General features: G+C 40.6%; 1 non-coding gene across 1 annotated transcript; it reads right to left on the reverse strand.

Annotated features, from left to right (window-relative positions):
• Positions 1–2530: 2530 nt before the first annotated feature.
• Positions 2531–2634, reverse strand: LOC112805125 (small nucleolar RNA R71). Its single transcript, XR_003203734.1, has one exon. It is a non-coding gene; the product is annotated as a small nucleolar RNA R71 (small nucleolar RNA).
• Positions 2635–7850: the final 5216 nt, after the last annotated feature.

The raw sequence follows: 7850 nt of genomic DNA on the forward strand, positions 1-7850 counted from the left end.
AATGGCCAAGGGTGTCACGTAACCCAGTTGACTAAACTGGAGGTTAAACGTTTCGAACTTATGAGCACCAGGAGCCATTTTCACGTTAAGCTCAGTTTGACCTCAAACTGGAGCTTAACGTGTTCGGCCTTCACACTCCTGGGCTACCTTCTCATTCCCACGTTTAAGCTCCAGTTTAGGTCAAACTGGAGCTTAAACGTGTTCGGCGTTTTTGCTACTCCAGGGTTGCTTCTCATTTCCACGTTTAACTCCAGTTTGACCTTAAACTGGAGGTTAAACGTGTTCGAACCAGAATTGCCTCCAGGGTTGCAATCTTCATTTCCACATTTAAGCTTCAGTTTAACCTAACTGAAGCTTAAACGTTTCGATTAATTACTTCCTGGGTTGCTTCTCCAATTCCACGTTTAAGTTTCAGTTTAACCTTAAACTGAAACTTAAACTTCAACTTAAAGCATCTTGAAAGGGTTCTGGGCCATTATTTGAGGTTTAAGTTAGCATTTGAGCACAATATTAACTTAAACCTATTATGTATGAAACCAATTGAATATATGGTTTATGGGATTGGGCCTGAAGAATTGATGAGTCTGGAACTTCAATTTGTTGAGTCTTGTGTCATTACTTGTTTATCACTAAGTTTGCTCAATGAATGTTACAGAATTGGATCACAGCCTCATCAGGATTATGGACCACAAACCCAAAGCAAAAGGAAATCAAGGAAAGGCCTCAAAGCCCAAGAAACACAACAGAAGCTCAATTTAGAAAGTGTATAAATAGGATAGAATTGAAGTTAGTTGGCACTTTTTGACACTTTAGAATTTTCATACTTTTGTAATTGAATTCAGAGCTATGATTCACTAAACCCCTTTCATTGGGTTAGGGAGCTCTATTGTAATTCAATGAATCAATAATAGTTTTATCTTCTTCTTCAATCTTTTCTCTTGAATTTTGTTAGAAAGCTTCTCGATCTAATTCCGTTGGTTAGTTGTCTTGGGAAAGAAACTAGCCATAATTGGAATCCTTTGGAACCTTGGGAAAGGAATGGAGGATTCATGCTAGAGAAGCTTTCTCACAGTGAATTGGATTGGGGTTTGGATGGATATTGTGACATGTAATCCTACCAAATTGTGGTTCATGAAACTGTGTGGTATAATCAGTGATCGAGCATCATCTCTTCTTATGAACATTTAAACCAAGGGATTGGGAATTTGTTTGTTTTAGAGAGAATTGGTGAGCCAAGGAATTGGGATCCAATCATATAAGATTGCCAAGCAAAATTCAATGAATGCATTGGTTGAGGAAGAGATGAAAATGTTTTGATTCGGAGATCTCAATATCTCCTAATACCCAATGAACTCCCCATTTCTGATCTACACGTTCTCTTTACATTCTGCAATTTAATTTCATGCAATCACCCCCATCCTTTTAATTTCAGCAATTTAATTTCTAGCTCTTTAATTCATGCAATTTAATATTCCGCAATTTTCATCTAATCTTGATTCCGCTCAACTAGAACAAACTTCTAATTCGAATTGCTCATTCAACCAATCCTTGTGGGATTCGACCTCACTCTATTGTGAGTTTTTACTTGACGATAACCGGTGCACTTGCGGAAGGAATTTTGCCGATTGTGCAATTTCCTAAATCGTAGCATCAAGTTTATGCTAGATCAAGTTTATGGCGCCGTTGCCGGGGATTGGTTTTCGATTGACAATTCTCAATTGGAAGTTAACTATATTGAGCATTTTTCTTGTTTTGTTAATTTAGTTCAAGTTACTTGTTGAATTTTAATTTCTGCACTCTGTTATTTGCTTCTTTCTTTATGCTTTAAATTCAAGCAACTAACTCACTGACCACTAACTATTTGAATTAATTCCTCAACTGCTCTAACTATACTCTTCCATTAACCAAGAGTACTCAACTTGTTTGTTGCTTGTGGTGTGTTCTTGTATGACAGGTAGGAGAGGAGAGACATCAACTCCTCCATATACCGAACCAAAGAGGACCCTTCATAGACTTAGAAGGGAAGCAAGAAGGAAGAGGGTACTGGGAGAAGAAGAATCTGAAGGAGAATCTGAGGACAACTTTGAAGAAGCTCTAGATCTCAACATGGATAGAGAAGTTCACAACCATGAGAGGGTTGATGGAAACAATGCCATTCCTGAGAGGAGGGTTCTTGGTTCATACATAAACCCAACCTCTGGGAATTGTGGTAGTAGCATTCAGAAACCACCCATTCAGGCCAACAATTTTGAACTCAAACCACAGCTCATATCATTGGTGGAGGATCATTGTTCATTTGGTGGAAGTGCTAATGAAGATCCAAACCAACATCTCACCAAATTCCTGAGAATTTGCGACACTGTGAAGTCCAATGGAGTCCAGGAAGATGCCTATAAACTGCTCTTGTTCCCATTTTCACTTAGGGACAAGGCAGCTAAGTGGCTGGAATCATTCCCAAGGGACAGCCTAACAACCTGGGATGAGGTGGAGAGCAAGTTCTGGCACGTTTCTACCCCCACAAAAGGTCAATAGGCTTCGATCTGAGGTTCAGACTTTTAGACAACAAGATGGTGAGACGCTCTACGAGGCATGGGAGAGGTTCAAAGAGTTGACAAGGAAATGCCCACCAAACATGTTCCCTGACTGGGTGCAATTGCATATTTTCTATGATGGACTTTCTTATGAATCAAGGAAGGCTGTAGACCATTCATCAGGAGGTTCATTGAACAGGAAAAAGACTATGGAAGAAGCCATTGAAGTGATTGAGACAGTGGCTGAGAATGAGTACTACTATGCTTCAGAGAGGCACAACACTAAGGGAGTCATGGAGCTGAACCATGTTGATACAATCCTAGCCCAAAACAAGGTGTTTGCCAAGCAACTAGCAGAGCTCACCAGGAAATTAGACACAAAGCAAGTGGCTGCAATACACACATAAGATCAAGAGGAAGTAAGCATTGAAGGAAATGATTGGGAAGAGGCCAACTATGTGGGAAACCAACAAAGGCAATCATATGATCCACATTCCAACACTTACAACCCAGGATGGAAAAACCACCCAAACTTTGGGTGGGGAAACCAGCAAACCCAACCACAAAACCACAAACCTTACAACCACAACCAACACAATAATTCCACATACCAAAACTCCAACCAAAGATCATACCAAGCCACACAAAACACTTACTCCAACTACCATATCATGGCCAAAATCACCAATCTGACCAATCCAATCCGAACCAACAATTTCAAGATCAATTAAACAGGATAGAAGGAATGCTTGCAACCATGAGTCAAGACATAACCGATTTGAAAGCTTTTAAGGAAGAAGTAAATTCTAACTTGCAAAACCAAGGAGCTGCCATCCAGAAGCTAGAAAATCAAATTGTGTATTTGTCTAAGCAAACCCCTGGGCCAAGCGTTTCTCATGCTGCCAAGGCTATTGCAAGGGAAGAATGTAAAGCGATAACACTCAGACGTGGAAAGAAGCTAAGGGAGATCTCAAAGGAAACCACAGAGGATGAAGCAAAGGAAGATGTGGGAGACAAGAAACAGGGACAATCTTTTACACCATCTGCAACAAAAGAAAAAGAAAAAGAGGTCCTGAAGCCTTATACACCCAAAGTACCATATCCTCAGCGTTTGATGAAAAGTGAAAAGGATGGCCAATTCTCCAGATTCTTGGAGATTTTCAAGAAGCTTCAAATCAATATTCCGTTTGCTGAGGCAATAGAGCAAATGCCACTCTATGCAAAATTCTTAAAGGAATTAATGACCAAGAAGAGAAGCTGGAGAAATGAGGAAACTATGTTGTTAACTGAAGAATGCAGTGCCATCATTCAGCACAAATTGCCTCAGAAATTGAAGGATCCAGGCAGTTTCCAAATCCCCTGCATCATAGGAGAAGTCATGGTGGAGAAGGCCTTATGTGACTTAGGGGCCAGTATCAATTTGATGTCTCTAACAATGATGAAAAGAATGAAGATTGAGGAAGCCAAACCAACAAGAATGGCCCTCCAATTGGCAGATCGAACTTTTAAGTTCCCTCATGGGATAGTTGAGGATTTGTTGGTGAAAGTGGGAGATTTTATATTTCCGGCCGATTTTGTGGTGTTAGATATAGAGGAAGAAGCCAAAGCTTCCATCATTCTGGGAAGACCCTTCCTGGCTACTGCTGGAGCCATCATAGATGTCCAAAAGGGTGAACTCACTCTTAGACTACATGATGAAAAATTGGTGTTTAACGTATTCAAGGCAATGAGCTATCCATCAGAATCACTAAAGGAATGCATGAGGGTGGATGTAGTGGACATTGCAATACAAGAAACCTTTGAGGAAACCACAAGGGAAGTGGCAGAGGAGGAGTTCACCAAGGATATTGAAGTTAGTGACATCAAGGCTGCTGAAACAACCATGCTAAGCATGCCAGAGAAAGTGAAAGAAGAAAAGGAAGCACCAAAACCTGAGCTCAAAGCATTGCCCCCTAATCTCAAGTATGCATACTTGGGTAGTGATGAGAGCCATCCTGTTATCATTAGCTCTGCCTTGAGCCAAGAACAGGAAGAAGAATTGATCAAGGTGCTACAAACTCATCAAGATGCCATTGGATGGACCCTAGCTGATTTGAAGGGGATAAGTTCATCCATATGCATGCATAAAATCTTGTTAGAAGAGGATGCTAGACCCTCCATTCAAGCTCAGAGAAGGTTGAATCCCGTCATGAAAGAAGTGGTACAAAAGGAGGTCATGAAGTTATGGCAAGCAGGGATAATCTACCCCATTTCTGACAGCCCATGGGTTAGTCCCATCCATGTAGTTCCCAAGAAAGGTGGCATAACTGTGGTGCCAAATGAGAGGAACGAACTCATACCCACAAGAACTGTCACTGGGTGGAGGATGTGCATAGACTACAGGAAGCTCAATGAAGCCACCAGAAAAGATCATTTTCCACTCCCATTCATGGATCAGATGCTTGAAAGGCTTGCAGGACATGCTTATTATTGCTTTCTGGATGGATACTCAGGCTATAATCAGATAGTAGTTGATCCAAGAGATCAAGAGAAAACATCATTTGTTTGTTCATATGGAGTTTTTGCGTATAGACGCATGCCCTTTGGATTGTGCAATGCACGTGCAACTTTCCAAAGGTGCATGCTGTCCATCTTTTCGGACATGATCAAAAAGTTTATTGAAGTTTTCATGGATGATTTTTCTGTGTTTGGAAATTCTTTTCCTAGCTGCCTACACCACCTTGCCTTGGTGCTTAAGAGATGCCAAGAGACCAACCTAGTATTAAACTGGGAAAAGTGTCATTTCATGGTCACAGAAGGAATAGTCCTTGGCCATAAAGTGTCTAATAGAGGCATTGAGGTGGACAAAGCTAAGGTGGAACTCATTGAAAAACTACCTCCACCAAGTAATGTCAAGGCAGTTAGGAGTTTTTTGGGACACGCTGGCTTTTACAGAAGGTTTATTAGAGACTTTTCTAAAATAGCCAAACCTTTGAGTAACTTGCTTGTCTCTGAGACACCTTTTGTATTTGATAAAAATTGCATGCTAGCCTATGAACTTTGAAGCAAAAACTTTCCTCTGCACCTATCATTGCCCCACCTGATTGGAACTTACCTTTTGAACTGATGTGTGATGCATCAGACCTTGCTATTGGGGCAGTGTTAGGACAAAGGAAAGACAATTTGGTACATGTGATTTATTATGCCAGTAAGGTCTTGAATGATAACCAAAGGAATTACACAACCACTGAAAAAGAACTCTTGGCAATAGTCTTTGCATTTGACAAATTTAGATCATATCTCATTGGGTCTAAAGTCATTGTCTTCACTGATCATTCAGCTTTAAAATACTTACTTGCTAAACAAGAATCCAAACCAAGACTTATTAGATGGGTTCTTTTGTTGCAGGAATTTGACATTGAAATCAAAGACAAGAAGGGTGTAGAGAACAAGGTAGCAGACCATTTATCAAGGATACCATGTGAAGAAGGAAGCACACATATAAATGAGTGCTTCCCTGATGAACAACTCATGGTAATTCACAAAGCACCCTGGTTTGCAGACATAGCAAACTTCAAGGCCACTGGGAGTTTGCCGTTGGAATTTAACAAGCATCAAAGGAAGAAATTGGTAAATGATGCCAAATACTTCATCTGGGACGAACCATACTTGTTCAAAAAATGTTCGGATGGCATACTAAGAAGATGCATATCAGAGGAAGAAGGAAGGGAAGTCTTATGGGACTGCCATGGCTCCACTTATGGAGGACATTTTGCAGGAGAAAGAACAGCAGCTAAGGTGTTGCAGTGTGGTTTTTATTGGCCCACTATCTTCAAAGATGCAAAGGAACTAGTGAAACACTGCCATGAATGCCAGAAAGCGGGGAACCTGCCAAGAAGAAATGAAATGCCACAACAATTCATTCTGGAACTTGAATTGTTTGATGTATGGGGGATAGATTTCATGGGACCCTTTCCCACCTCATACTCAAATAATTACATTCTTGTGGCAGTAGACTATGTCTCCAAATGGGTTGAAGCAATAGCAACTCCAACCAATGATAATAAGGTGGTCATGAACTTCCTCAGAAAACACATTTTTTGCCGTTTTGGGGTTCCAAGAGCAATGATCAGTGATGGAGGAAGCCACTTCTGCAACAAACCATTAGAGGCATTGCTTCTAAAATATGGAGTCAAACATAAGGTAGCCACACCATACCATCCACAGACAAGTGGGCAAGCTGAAATATCTAATAGGGAACTCAAAAGAATCTTGGAAAAGACTGTGGGAGCTTCAAGGAAGGACTGGTCGATTAAGCTAGATGATGCTCTTTGGGCATATAGGACAGCTTTCAAAACACCAATTGGAATGTCTCCTTACCAACTAGTATATGGAAAGGCTTGCCATTTGCCACTGGAGTTGGAGCACAAGGCATTCTGGGCCTTGAAACTCTTAAACTTGGACAGCAAAGCTGCTGGAGAAAGAAGGATGTTGCAAATTCAAGAGTTGGAAGAATTCAGAGCTGAAGCTTATGAGAATGCCAAAATTTACAAAGAAAGAGCAAAGAAGAAGCATGACAGCAACATAGCCCCAAGGAAATTTGAAGAGGGACAAAAAGTATTGCTCTACAATTCTAGGTTGAAGCTATTTCCAGGGAAGCTAAAATCAAGGTGGTCTGGACCATTCCTTGTCACCAAGGTCTCCCAATATGGACAAGTAGAAATCATGGAAGAAAAGTCACAAAGAACCTTCACTGTGAATGGTCAAAGACTCAAACATTACTTGGGAGATGTAGAGGAGAAGGACAAGGTTAAATATCACCTCAACTGAGGAAACTGACCGTCAAGCTAATGACGTTAAAAGAGCGCTTGTTGGGAGGCAACCCAACCTGAGGTAACACTCTTTTGCTGTTTCTTTTATTTGTTTCAATAAAAAGGTGAAGTAGTTTCTGTGCATTGCAAAGAATTAAGTTTGGTGTCTCACACCAAACAATGAATTCGTGGATCAATAATTCAAAGGGGAATGTGTAACTCTAAGTTTGGTGTTCCACCATAAAGATCAACTGAACACAACAACCTTTGAATTATATGAAAGGAATAACCATTCTAAGCAATCACAGAAATGCTTAAAATCCTTAGCAGCAACTTCATTCCAAGGAGAATTCAAGGATTCAAAGAGCAGAGGAGTAAGTAGGAGATTAAGTTTGGTGTTCACACACCAACTTAAGACTTAGACACTTGCCCATACATAGTTGAGCTAACCACTCAAGTGCTTGAGAAGCAAGCAACTTCATCACTCTTTGCAGGAAAGGAAACAAGGATCTTAGAAAGAACATGAAGC

Source organism: Arachis hypogaea, chromosome 5 (assembly GCF_003086295.3).
Source record: "Arachis hypogaea cultivar Tifrunner chromosome 5, arahy.Tifrunner.gnm2.J5K5, whole genome shotgun sequence".
Taxonomy (NCBI): domain Eukaryota; kingdom Viridiplantae; phylum Streptophyta; class Magnoliopsida; order Fabales; family Fabaceae; genus Arachis; species Arachis hypogaea.